Below are 15273 nucleotides of genomic sequence, written 5' to 3'. Positions count from 1 at the left end.
CATACCTACAGCGAACCAAATATGTACATACATATATGCACATAAACTGGGACGCGACATTTTGCAAGTTTTGGTTATTTTTCTTTAGTTGTTTTTTTAGTTGAATATTTTTTATGAAAGTATATCTGATTACTTAACAAAAACCATTTACCTAAGTGTGTACATAAATCCAAGTTTCAGACGTTATGCGAAAATTATGAAAATTCTGCAAAATTTCATAAAAATTTCTAAATTTTTATTCAGCATCTTTAGAAAAAAATTTGGTACGCAGCTTTGTAGTCCTGTGTGTGGCCATATGTGTGTTTAAAATTACCTGCTTATGAAATAATTTTTTAGGTAAGAACATACACATACTTGCGCTTTCTAAAAATAGGAATTAAAATTGGATTCGCCTACATATCCATTTATTTTATTTTGAACAAAGCTAATAGTAAAATTTAAAGTGGAATGTGGATATGACAATAAAAAAAAAAAATAAAAATATTGCCTGGTCTGTCCGGGATTTGACCAAGACAAACGGCGAGATGCCAAAAAAGCTGCGTCGCTTCTAGAATACGCGCCACAGCACATTCTTGAAATGACAGTTTCTAAATCACTACATATATGAATCTCTTCATTCATCCAAAAAGACAAACGCATAAACATGTATGCCTTATTTATGTGCTTAATATCATATATGTAATACTCCTATATTGGCAGTGAGAGCTAGTACCGTCCGAAAACACTACAGTACAGATATATCAATAAACACGTACGAAAGAAAAGGAACACATACGTTTATAAATAAACATGTACGCAACACATATACAAAAACGGCGCTGAAGTACACAATACATTGACAAAAACGGTACTGGACTGTCTCGCTTTGATTTCGGAATGCTTACACATTGAGAAGTTAGCTTATATGATAGACAGACGGAGAAAATTAATTTGAATTAATAAGCATAAATGCAAATTAAAATTTTACCCTTACAGACGGCAGTAATGCGAATAAACCAGCCGCAAGGTCGTGGGTTCGAGTCCCACGGCCAGTATACTTTTTTTATTTCTTTTTCATTCTTTTTTTTATAAGTTCTATATTTTTTTTTACGTTACTCTCAGTTAGTTGTTGTGGAATTTTTAACAAAACTCATCTCTAAAAATTTAAATTAACTAATAGTAAAATAAGAAATGTGATATAAAATAAAGCAAATGAAAATAAAATAAAGTAAAATTAAATATATAAATAAAATAATATAAACAAATATAAAATAAATAATAAAAACAAAAAATTTTTCGCAATCGCTCCAACCGAGTATAGAACCTGGCAGCTCCAGGCTTGTAGCTCGCAATTCTCACCACTCGGCTACCGCGTACGCGAAACTCGACTGCTTCGTTTGCTTACTTGTACAAAAGACAACAACTGGCCGTTTTTACCAGTGTTTTCATCGAAAATTCCCTGGATCCGAGTTAATTCCCAAAAATTTCGTGCATTTTTTCGGCTGCTCATTTTAAAGAGGAAAATGCATGAGTTAAAGCAAATTAAGGCTGGTTATGCAAATAATCGAGCCCGTTTGTCTACCGTATTACTGCCAATATAGAAGTATTACATATATGATAAATATGTACGATTGATCTGCTTTCGTCTTCCCCTCGCCGTCCTCGATCCAGTGACAAATTATTAAGTTTTCTGCGAATTGCCACGACACCATCAATATTAACCCTAGGTTGACGAAATATTTAGGTTTTCGCATAAGTTAACATTTAATAAAGCTATTCTCGTACATTTTATATGGAGAATAATAATATTTCGTTTAAAATTCTGCATGTAGACACGCGTTACTCTTATGAATATTAACTAAAAAAATCATGTCATATTAACAGCTGGAACGAAAAAAACTATGTGCGCTAAAATAGGTTAAAAGCAAATTTGAGTTGACATATTTACACGCATACATGCAGACATACATACATATGGACATATACAGTGGACTAGCACTAGTTTGGACATAGCATATCTTTTACTTTGATGTGGTTGAATCTTTTTGTGGTACTGAAGATTTGCTTACGGATGAACATAAATAAAAATCATCCGTGAATATATGTAAATATATTTTTATAAACGCTTTGAAATATAGAAATTTGTAATATTAAAGAATAAATAAAATAATTTTTTTGGTTTTTATACAAATAGTATTCAAGGTACATTGACCCACTTTTACAAAAATCGTGGCGCGTCATGGACAAAAATTTTACAATTTCGGGCCGAAAAATGAGAAAACGAGCTGAGTTGCCGATAAAACCACATATGTTTGTAATTTTAGAAGTTTTGACTTTATTTAAAAAAAACGCGTGAGTACTAGGTACTCAAGAAATTTGATGTGTAAACATATGCGAACGGCCACACATAAAAGTACGTTTACATATAAATATAATCTCCTCGTTAGCTGTCAAATTGGTTGTGCTTGTTATTCACACAACTCGAGGAAAAGTTAAGCTTCTTCTCGGTGCCACCGTAGTCACTTATTTCTGCAACACATATTATGCCATTTAAATATATTTTAACTTAATATTTTATCAAAAATGCCTTAACAAACCTATTTTCCTTACTAGCGTCAATTTTTGTTTACTTTAACATTCTTCTTCGCATGTATTATCGATAAAACTAGGTTGGACACCAAAAAGTTATCGGTTTAATCTGAGATATTTTTAATTATCATAGTGTATGGCTAATCTCTTTTTCTAATAACAGATTAGGGAGTTAAGCTCGAAAATTAGGATAATCTGTAGCTATTATTAGGCGATTCAGTTACATAAATCCAAATTTAGGTTAGGTTAGTAATTAAACATTAATTTCAATTAATCATATATATTATTTCTCTAAGGTGTTTTTTTGTTAGTCTCCCTTTTTATATTTTCCTATGTAAGCAGTTCCACTAATGAGGTGTCATTTGAGAAGTCAGAGGTCCCCTGAGTGGTTATTAGGTAATATTAATGGTCATAACTCCTCTGAAGTAAAGAAATTGGTTTTTTAATTCTTGTTTTTAATTTGCCATTGTTAAGCTACACTAAAGGTACTTTGTACTGAAGCACTATTGTGACTGCAGCATCGCTTACACCGTAAACGACAGTGGTGGGCGCACACATAATTCAATAATTAATGGTTCGATAAACTGACAGTTGTCTCTCTCGCACAGCTCCCTTATCCGTGGCACCGTGTTGCGTCGTTGCAAATTAAAAAAATAGTAGCTTATGTACGTGTGAAATAGAAATATAAGTTTTTTTGTGCAATATGTTTATTTTTATATTCAAATAAAGCACAATTAACCAGGGTTCGTATTTGCACACACATGCTCTGCTCACACACACGCCAGATACACATTCAACTTGCACTCACTGCTCATACACATGTGTGTGCATAAGTGGAAAACAAACTCTGCTCACAGAAAAGTGTGTGCTGTTTGTTATTAAGCACATGCACATGTGTGTGAGCCGATTTTTGTACAAATTTCAGCCCATGCACATGCACATAATATATTTTTAAAAGAGTTTGTTTATTAAACGTTATTTTTTGAAAGACAATTCGATAAAAAGTGAGATGTTGTTTGTTTTTTATATTACAGAAAACATATTAAAAAATTATTTTAAGATTTGAGTTAGAAATCGAAGTGTATAAGTTTCTCTACGCAAAGCACGCACATGGTCGTGTGCCTTATATTAATAAAAATAAAGTACACACATGTGCCCGTGCTTTTTACCAAACGGCACACACATGTGATGTGAGCAAGTTTTTAATTTTTTATATGCACAGCACACGTGTGTGAGCGTAAAATGTTAGGATGTGCTGCACATGCGTGTGCAAATACGAACCCTGCAATTAACCAATGAAATAAATTACAAAATTCAGGTATAATTCTTACAACTTCGTTTGAAATGCCAATTTTCCTGCAAATACATTATAATTCGCAAAAGGAAATTCACTACTGATTGCCGACTTTGCGTACTTTTCTACTATCATTTTCGCACCAAAGGATTTCATTCTTCATTTCTTTCTCTGTCCTTCGTAAGTGCAACATTTTTTTTTGTAAGAGAGTGCTAAACCGCGGCTGCCAATAATTATCTCATAATTATCCTTTTATTATTGAATCATGGGACGCGACAATAAGAGAGAAAAGAATAATAAGGAATTAAATAATATAGTGCCCAATATTAAGACCGTAAATTTATAAATAAGAAAGGAAAATTTAAAATAATGTTACACAATTTAGAACAACATTGAAAAAATCATCGTTAGGAAAATACTGTGCTTCAATAACCACAATTTTCTTATATATGTAATTATATTATATATATAGTATAATTTGCAGTAGTCAATGAAATAAAAAAAATTACATTGTAAAATAGCCAAAAATTGGAAAATGTGGTACAATATCAAAGTTGTGGTATAAAATTCATCCTCAATTTCAGCTGAAATCGCTATACAATTCTCAATTTGACCATATAAAAAAATATCATGTGAAATTGCGTACGAATTTTCAGCGAAATTGAATTCGCGAATACAACTCTGAACATTGCTTATTGTGATTTATTCATGAGCAAAAAGAAGAAAAACCAAACGTCAATAACAAATAAACAAAAACAAACCGAGCCTATAGTCACAATAGCACTTCAATACTTTTACAATACTAATTGCCGATGCCAGTCGGTAGATGGCGCGCTATAGGGGTTTCCTTTGTTCATGAATTATGAAGTCAAAAATGTATACAGAATTAGGTACGAATTCGTAAAGTGCGCACAACATTTTTTTTATACAATTACGATCTTTTAAAAAGCCTATCCGTTAATAAGTAGGTAATCTATTATTAATTTTCTACAGTAAAATATTTACTATTGAAGTAATAAATAAATACAATTTTTTCCAAGTAATTCACATCAAATTAAACTTTTTCATTCTAAATGTAGTGAATATACTTACATAAAGTCAAATATAAAAGCCGAAAACCATATTGTGATCGTATTGGGATTCGATTTTGAAACCGCTCTTTACGCGCTACTACGCATACCGTAACTATAAACTAGTGAAAATTATATAAAGTCGTCACAACTAACAAAATCTTTCACGTGTGAGTCATCGTGCACTTTAGATGGCATTCAAAATATAAATCTTTAACATAAAATGCTTTTTGTATTCCTCAGTTCTTATATATATTTATATACGAGTATATATCTTTACCACTAAATACAACATCAAGATAACATTATTTCTTTATAAAAAATTTTAAATACACTATTTTCCCCCAATAGATTATTATGTCTAAAATAATATCAGAAAACACTTAAATATTTAACTGTAAAAATAAAAAGTTACAAATAACATTTTTTGCAAAACTTTTGATTAGTATTGATAGCTGCTAAATATTTATGCCGCTTTTTTTTAGTTTTCATGATTTCCATGAAATCATTCACGAATTCTTACTCAATTCTGCAATATAAACCACACAATTCGTACATGAACGAAGCCGTTAAAGCGCGCCATCTGTGGCATCACCATAATAACACTTAACTTCAAAATACTGTGGTATTGTGACTTGAAGCTTAAACATAACTGTAATCCAAATAATAGGAATTTCAATTATAAGAATTGTAGCAGGCTGCGCTGTCAGTTAAAAATATTCACTTTTTCCTCTTATGATAAAAGCTGAGAAATATATTTATCGCGTAAATTGTAGATACGGTAAGTACATTCATATGTATATTGGTATTATGGTATTTTATGTAAATTTCGCATCACAATCTTATTTGCAGCCCATATTGTTTCTGGCTACCCTGTCAGAAAAATATTCGGAGATTCCTTTTGTGAGAACTGCTAAGCCATACATTTATTACGAGTATTATTTGTATGGTAAGCATATTGTTGTTTGGTATTATGGTATTTTTGGTGACTTTCAATTCAACATTTCATTTACAGAAAATTTTTCCATTAGATATACTGACATATTGCGTTTATCTCATAAAGTCTACATAAAATCGGTAACCTTATAATTTCAAAAAGTTATTTTGTTGATCGTAATGACCATTTTTACTACTATAGGATTCAATTTAATATAATTACGCATAANCCTTATAATTTCAAAAAGTTATTTTGTTGATCATAATTACCATTTTGACTACTATAGGATTCAATTTAATATAATTACGCATAACAATGCCTAGAAAAAAGTGTATGGGAGTGTCAGCTGATCGCAAAAAACGTAATTACCTTCCAATAAACCAAGGTATGCAACAACGGCAGATCTATTTGCAACGAGCTAGGGAATGTATGCGGAACCAAAGGCAGAAACAACGGACCGGAGAAAGGCAAAAATTCATTCCCCAATTTAGTAGTGTTTTGGTGTCATCATATTTTCAGCGATTAAGGGAAGATTTCAGTGCAAGGAGGCGGCAAGAAAAGCTACCAAAGACGTATTGCGGTGCACGACTCTTCCTTAAAGAAGATGAGATGGAATCAAATTGTGCTGAACGCATGGTGAAGATATGTGAGTTTTGCTCAGCTAAACTTTATCCAGGCGAGGCAGCTGATAATACTGCATCCATCTGTTGCCACAAGAGCAAGGTCAGTTTACCACCAATTTCTGTCCGCGATGAGCTGAAAGCGCAATGATGACATCACAAAAAACTATTTGGAGAATATCCGTAATTTAACAACGGTCTTGCGTTTGCTTCAGTGCAGGTGAACTTTGCCAATATTCCGGGTAGAGGACCATTTTGTTTTAAACTAGAGTACGACGATTCTCAGATATTATTTTTTCTGTTAAAGAAACATTTAATCAAAAAGTTAATTCTGAATGTATTTTCTCCCCCAATATTGTATACAAAGTAAGTGACACCATGTTTCCCTCAACTCATGACACTCATATATCAGTCAGTTTGTAATATGTTTTTATGTATGTACCTAATAAGTATAAATAAGTTCTGATGTACTATAAATCTCATTAATGCTTTGTAATATATGTATAATAAAAATAAGGGGTTTATAAGAATAATTATTTCCGCGAACTATTAGAACAGTCTGCTTCTATCTGTGGCTACAAAGAGGGATGAGTTTACTGTNGGGATGAGCTTACTGTGTATTTCTGTCTGCGCAGAATGCGCAGAATTGCTGATTTAATTTTTTTATTCATTTTCATTTTTTATTATTTTAATACATGAAATTATCGGTATGACTGATAAAATATCATACTTGTATATACTTGTGACTCAAGGGCGTTAAAATATCTTGGAAACACCGCATCAGTTATAGTTTTTGAGCTTATAGTTTAAGCATTTCTATTTGTAAGTACTCCTAAATTTTCGGAATATAATCTGCGGTTCATGTAAATGAAAGCGATTTTTGGGGGAGTTCTGTAGAGATTGAAATTGCGGGATTTTACCCTATGCCTTTTCATTCCATACGTTTTGCTGTTACTCACTTTTTACTCCCACTTCAGAGAGTGATTTTGCTGTTTGACCTTTTTCCAGGATTTTACACGAAAAGTATTGGATCAGAGCTATTATATCATCCATATATATGCATATTATACATACATATATTCATGTTTGTTCATCAGTTATCAACGGTCCCAGTTAAAATGATTTCAGTATTTTTTTAAATTTTCGCCTTGGTTTTTTTATCAAAATAGACTACTAAACCTATGCCTAAAACCATCTACGAATATCAAAACCAACAGTTGCAACAGATGAGCCCATACATATTTATGTACATACAGAGGTACAAAGCCGTATGCATGTGCGGGGTTTAAATAATCGGAAGCAAACACAGGGTGCTTCAAATGAAAATAAAAATTTTATGCTGAAATACACATGCTAAGCCCTTCGAAATTTTGTGCTGGGGTATGCGTTACAGCTTCGCAAATTTTATCCCTACCGAAACCAAAGATGTATAACAATAATAATAATAGATTGGCGCTTACACATATGTTAGTGTTTGGCCGAGCTTCTCCTCCGATTTGTGGCGTGCGCCTTGATGTTGTCACACAAAGCGGAGGGACCTACAGCTTTACGCCGACTCCGAACGGCGATTGTATTTTTATGAGAAGCTGTTTTTCATGGCAGAAATACACTCGGAGGTTTGCCATTGCCTGCCGAGGGACGACCGCTAATAAGAAAAAACCTTTTTTCTATATTTTTTTGCGATGTTGCTTTTACCAGGGCTTGAACCCAGGCGTTGCGGAGTGGAAGCGCGCACTGCTTACCACTACACCACAGCGGCCAAAGATGTATACACATCCAAAAAAAAAGGCGTGACTACTAGGTATGTGCTCATGAAATTTGATGTGTAAACAAATGCGAACGGCAAAGCATAAAAGTACGTCCCCTTTCAGACACGTCAAGTCTTGCTTTCAAGTCTGCTCGTTCGTTGGCGAAGGAGGTGGGAAGAGAGGGGAAGAGTACAGATACCTACGTTCCGTCAATTCGTTTCAAGTTTTCTTGTCTCTTTTGATCTTTTCGTTGCTTCCCATTTAAGAACCAAGGACTTGGATTCAATTAAAGTTGACGCGTGTGAAAGCAAATGGAAAACACAAAAGAGAATGCGAAAAAAATTGCTTTCAAGACTTGACGTGTCTGAAAGGGGACTACGTTTACAATTAAATATAATCTCAATCAAAGCTCGTTGGCTGTCAAATTGGTTGTGCTTGTTATTCACACAAGGAAAAGTTAAACTTCTTCTCTGTGCCACCGTGGTCACTTTTTTCTGCAACACATATTATGCCATTTAAATATATTTTAACTGAATATTTTATTAAAAATACCTTTACAAACCTATTTTCCTTACTAGCGTAAATTTTTGTTTACTTTAACATTTGACATTCCTCCTCTTCTTCGCAAGTATAATCGATAAAACTAGGTTAGACACCAACAACTTATCGGTTTGAGCTGAGATATGTATTGCGTTTTAAAAACAAACTGCGAAAAACGAAATTACATTCGCAATATTTATCATCAGAAGATTTAAATACGGCAGAAATAGAAATAATCAAAAGGCATCAACATAAAGAATTTGAAAATGAATTTCAAAAACTGCTGAAAAAAGAAAATATAAAGCAATGCAGTAATTTATCAAACTTGTATGCATTTGTCGATAGCGAGGGTGTATTACGAGTAGGCGGTAGGCTGAAGAACTCAAATATATCGTATGAGCAAAAACATCCAGCAATTATTAATAAATCGCACTTCTCAGAGTTAATTGTTATGTATGCACATAACAAAACATTGCATGGTGGCAGCCAATTAGTAGAAGTAGCGGTAAGAAGAAAGTACTGGGTAATAAATCTAAAAAAAGAAATTAAAAAATGTCTTCGAAATTGCGTGAAATGCATTAGATATCGACAAGAAGCTGCTCATCAAATAATGGGAAACCTACCTGAGATGAGAGTTACGCAGTCTTCACCTTATACACATACAGGTGTTGACTACGCTGAGCCATTACTTATTAAGTGCTCCAAATATAGAGCTATTAAAACATATAAAGGCTAAATTGCAATATTTGTGTGTATGGCAGAAGAAGAGGAAAAGCTATCACATACATTCCGACAATGGAACGAATTTCATAGGAGCAAATCGAAGTATAGAATCTCAATTTAAAAACGCTCTTAAAAACAACTGTTCTGTAGCCCCGATATAAGCAAATGAAAAGATTGAATGGCATTTTATCCCACCGGCAAGTCCTCACTTCGGAGGTATTTGGGAAGCAGGTGTAAATTCCGTAAAACACCACCTAAGAAGAGTGATTGGTGAAACCAAATTGATCTTCAAAGAAATGTCAACGTTGTTATGCCAAATAGAATCGGTACTTAATTCACGACCGTTGTATACGCTGGGATCTGAAATAGAAGACAACAACGTTCTTACGCCTGGGCATTTCCTTATTGGCAGACCGCTTTTGGATATTCCAGAAGTTGCGCGAGATGTGGAAAAGGTCGGAGCTTTAGACCGTTGGAAAATCATTCAGAAATTGAAGATAGACTTTTGGAATAAATGGAAAGATGAATATCTTGTAACATCGCAAAAGCGAAATAAATGAAAAGTCGACCATTTACACATAAAAGAAGGCCAAATAGTAATAATAAAAAATGAAAACACGTCCCCATCAAGATGGCCTTTGGGTAAAGTAACACATGTACACAAAGGTACAGATGATAAAGTCCGCGTAGCTACAATAAAAACAAGTGATGGAACTATTAAACGATCAATACAAAAGCTGTGTCCATTACATTGTATAGGGTACTCAAAATGAAAAAGTGAAATCGAACTATACTTTCACAAAATCTTGCAATAATAATTTAACAAGACCTAACTGGTCAGTAGCTGAAATGTTGCTAGTATTTTAGGTACTTATTGTAAAACTACTTAATATAAAAGGAGAAGCAACAGCAAGTACAAATTTCATCACACAAACGAGCATTTCAATTAGTTCAGCCGTATACTTGGACTCTTATGGCAGAGTAAATGTAGTAGCTTCTCGTTGGAACTTGATAATATACTACAATCTCGAATCTTATTTCAAAGAAATTGAAAGCATGCCAATTTACTTAAAGCAAATAAAGGACTTATGTCCAAAAATTGGTTACTTTAGCGAACAATGTGAAATAGTAGCAAAAAATATAAATAGTAAAAATGAACTACTAAAATCGAACAACCAGGTTCTTATGTACACAAAAAGAGCCAAAAGAGCGCCGTTAGAAATCATAGGCTCGCTTTATGACTTACTCTTTGGATTAATGGACAGTGATGATAGAGAAATAATGGAGCTAAATATGAAAAACTTATTTGAAAACCAAAATGACGTTGAAAGCATGATTAAAAAGCAAACCTCATTAATCGACGGTACACTCAACGTCCTCAGAAAAACTACAACAGATGTCAATAATCAATTTACTAAAATCGACAATCAAATAAACAACATCCAAAATTTAACAGCAAATTACCTCAACAACTATAGATTCTCAACGTCATTTCAGTTAATCACCATGCAGTTACAATCGATATTAAATGAGTGTGAAAACACACAGACAGCAATATTAAATATGCTCACTGATGTTTTTCACCAGCGAATAAATCCTTCCCTAATCAAACCGTCTCAGCTTGTTAAAGAAATTCAAAAGACAAAGTTCAAGTTGCCATCAAAATTGAAATTACCCGGCGAAGGGGACAATGAACTTAAAGAAGTCTTTAAGACTATGACTGCGAAGGGAATGATTGCAGACAACAAGTTAGTATTTAACGCAGAAATACCTTTACTACAATCCCAAATGTCAGAAGTCTTCAGATTAATCGCAATACCGATAAGCAAACGAAATATGACTGTAGTAGCTAAGCTTAAATCAGAGTTACTAATTTCCAATTTCGAATTTGATTGATATTTTTTATTAAGTCAAGCGCAACAAATGTCGTAAAACCAATAGCAACCATTACATTTGCTACGGAGATTGGCCTTGGACCTCAGCTACCGATAACTCGTGCGAAGTATCTGCTATCAAACACACGAAGGCTGCCAACTGCATGTTCCAACAAATCCAAAACGACGATTTTTGGGTTGAATTGCATAAGCCCAATACCTGGATTTTTAAGCTTTACAACACAGTGAGAGCGTGAACTGTGGTCAATCAGCTGCAAAGTGGATAAGTTTGTCACCTCAGGGAATTCTTACCTTAAATCCTGGGTGCAGCTTGAGATACAACGGAGGGTTTTTAACATCTTCATCCATCACGTCATCTGAAGCACACTTCGACCCACAAACAACTTGGATAACAACCATTGATGTCATAGAAGATGAAAAGATTAAGACTTTCCATTCGTCAACAATCAATCATCAACAAGAAATCCTCACGTATTTGTCAATGTTACTGTGGCTTGTTAACATTTTTTATTTTTAATATTTTTATTGAGCTTTGTACCACGATTGTTTATTAGGAAAAATTGAAAAATCAGCAAAGTCTAAGCGGTAGAAGTACAACATAGCTTAAATGGGTTTAAGAAGCAGCGATTGAAGTTAAGGGGATTAGACTTCCATCACGTGACAGGTCACACATCTTTAATATTACGTATAGTAATTATTATTATTTTATTAGTAGTTTGCGTGAAATTCATGCGGAAGAAAACAACCAATTTAAAAATTCAATTTGAATCTCCCACCAGTATTGGCCGCCCGCAAGATGTTCAATTGTAAAATAAATTGAACATGTTTAGTATACGTTCCATAAATAATTATTCCTTGCCCTCGGAAATATGTTCAAACATCTTTGAACATGTATGCGTACATACATACATCTGCCAGGGTAATAAAACTGAACATAAAAAAATATACGTACAATAATAGTTATTGACATACAGAAAATACAGTCCACTTTAGAATAGAAGATCAATAAAATACATAAACATTAGAAATGAACAAAAACCCATAAATTGTAACACATTTAACTGTCAATATTTTGTACACAACCGAAATAAGATATCAATGCATTGATCTCTTTTAATCCCCAGCAGAAAATAATTATCAATTAATAAAAAATAACCCAATTGTAGTTAGCTTTTTTGCGAGATTTCTATTAAATATACAACCCGTAGTTAGCTACAAAAAGCTAACTTGAAACTAGTTGACAAGTAATGCAGGAGTAATGAAGGAGATTGTTTTCTTTAAACGCATTTCTATTCAAATATCCTACACTTTGCAAATACTTTTTCGAATTGAGGACAAATAAAAGGATGATCGAAATTTCATATTATCATTTTGAAGTTATGTCTGACGGAGTTCGAATATTGGCCCACCTACAGGAGAATATGTAAATAAATATGAAATGTAATAAAATAAATAAAGTAAATGAAAATAAAATATTTTGTTTTTCCTATTGATATTTTATGTCCGAAAGTAGCTAGTTACAAGCAAGTTACATCAAATGCAGAGGTAACCACCCTTGACGACATCTAATGCAGAAGTAACCACCCTTGATTATTTCACGGCCATCGCCATACAAATATAATTAGCTTTCGTCAAAGAATATATACAGATAATAAGTGACTTTTAGCTCCTTCCTAATCAACTTAAAGTTAGCTTATAGTTACATCCATTTCCTGCAGGGTCTAATGTTCGCGCATACAAATGCATACACCCATACATGCATCAGAAAATGCATTGATATTATTTACATGTATACATATAGCCGAGGCAAATGCAAGCATTAAAATTAAAATTATGATAAGACCAAAGCGTTGGTTNCATCCATTTCCTGCAGGGTCTAATAATTGATATTATTTACATATATACATATAGCCGACGCAAATGCAAGCATTAAAATTAAAATTATGATAAGACCAAAGCGTTGGTTTGTAAATAGTACATACCAAAACAACATGTACATATACACATACATACAAATAATAACACTAACCCCCTCCGTTGAATGACAAAATTGAACTTAACATTTTTATTTTGCAATTTCTCTTTTATACAATTTTACTTATGCTAAATTACTTAACTAAGTCGCTTACTTATTACATACTTATAAATTTACTTATATCGTACAGGTGAATTCGCTTACAGCGCAATAATTTTTATTAACAATGTTGTTGTTGTTCTTCTTTACAAAAGTTCAAATATATTTTAAGTTGAATTGTTCTATTGCTTTTTATTGTATTATANGAGCATTTAACACTCTTTACTCTTATATCTTTATTAAAGTTTTACTTCCCCCCACCAGCGGTAAGGGGTATAACTTTTAATATTGAAAGTACTAACCTCTTATTTTATTAGGCTCTACTTACCCCCACCAGTGGTAAGGGGTAGAGAATTTTAGGATAAGAGCATTTGTAGTTCAAGCATTACTGAGAATTATTTGTTACCCGAGGTAAGGAACAAGTGACTCAGCTCTGCAACGAACAGTTATTGTTTTTGAGCTTATAGTTAGAGCATTTCTATTTGTATGTATTCCCAAATTTAGTTTTTCTTTTCGGAATATAATCTGCGGTTCATGTAAAGGAAAGCGATTTTTGGGAGAGTTCTGTAGAGATTGAAGTTGCAGGATTTTACCTGATGCTTTTTTGTTCCGTACGTTTTGCTGTTACTCACTTTTTACTCTCACTTCAGAGAGTGATTTTGCTGTTTGACCTTTTTCCAGGATTTTAAACGAAAAGTATTGGATCAGAGCTATTTTATCATCCATATATATGCATATTATACATACATATATTCATGTATGTTTATCAGTTGTCAACGGTCCCAGCTAAAATGATTTCAGTATTTTTTTTTAATTTTCGCCTTCTTTTTTATCAAAATAGACTACTAAACCTATGCCTAAAACCATCTAGGAATATCAAAACCAGGNGCTCTACTTACCCCCACCAGTGGTAAGGGGTAGAGAATTTTAGGATAAGAGCATTTGTAGTTCAAGCATTACTGAGAATTATTTGTTACCCGAGGTAAGGAACAAGTGACTCAGCTCTGCAACGAACAGTTATTGTTTTTGAGCTTATAGTTAGAGCATTTCTATTTGTATGTATTCCCAAATTTAGTTTTTCTTTTCGGAATATAATCTGCGGTTCATGTAAAGGAAAGCGATTTTTGGGAGAGTTCTGTAGAGATTGAAGTTGCAGGATTTTACCTGATGCTTTTTTGTTCCGTACGTTTTGCTGTTACTCACTTTTTACTCTCACTTCAGAGAGTGATTTTGCTGTTTGACCTTTTTCCAGGATTTTAAACGAAAAGTATTGGATCAGAGCTATTTTATCATCCATATATATGCATATTATACATACATATATTCATGTATGTTTATCAGTTGTCAACGGTCCCAGCTAAAATGATTTCAGTATTTTTTTTTAATTTTCGCCTTCTTTTTTATCAAAATAGACTACTAAACCTATGCCTAAAACCATCTAGGAATATCAAAACCAGGGCATGAATCACGTATGACGACAATCGTCTGAACGATATCGTGTCGAGATTGTCTTGCTTCATAAAAATCAAAAATTGTTTGATCGTTTGTGCGATATCGTCAACTCGATTCCAGTTTTGCTTAACGTAACAGTAACAGTAACACGTAACAGCAACACAAATGCATAAATCCGGGTTTTGACAACATCGTTTTGTCAGCATGGTTTGAACGACTATCGTTTCAAAGTTACGTGACTCATGCCCGTTGCAACAAATGAGTCCATACATATTTATGTACATACATAGGTACAAAGCCGTATGCATGTGCGGAGTTTAAGTAATCGGAAGTAATAATCAATTGTAGCGCA

At 33.3% G+C, this 15273-nt stretch overlaps 1 long non-coding RNA gene across 1 annotated transcript; it reads right to left on the bottom strand.

Moving 5' to 3' along the window:
* Positions 1-14281: 14281 nt before the first annotated feature.
* On the bottom strand, positions 14282-14955 carry LOC108367098 (uncharacterized). Its single transcript, XR_001848204.1, has 2 exons — positions 14892-14955; positions 14282-14320 (listed from the first exon to the last, which is right to left on the bottom strand). It is a non-coding gene; the product is annotated as an uncharacterized LOC108367098 (long non-coding RNA).
* Positions 14956-15273: the final 318 nt, after the last annotated feature.

The sequence above is a fragment of the Rhagoletis zephyria genome, unplaced genomic scaffold (assembly GCF_001687245.7).
Source record: "Rhagoletis zephyria isolate East Lansing unplaced genomic scaffold, Rhagoletis_zephyria_1.1 Rzeph_scaffold_02537, whole genome shotgun sequence".
Taxonomy (NCBI): Eukaryota; Metazoa; Arthropoda; class Insecta; order Diptera; family Tephritidae; genus Rhagoletis; species Rhagoletis zephyria.
This window is presented reverse-complemented; position numbering and strand designations above follow the sequence as displayed.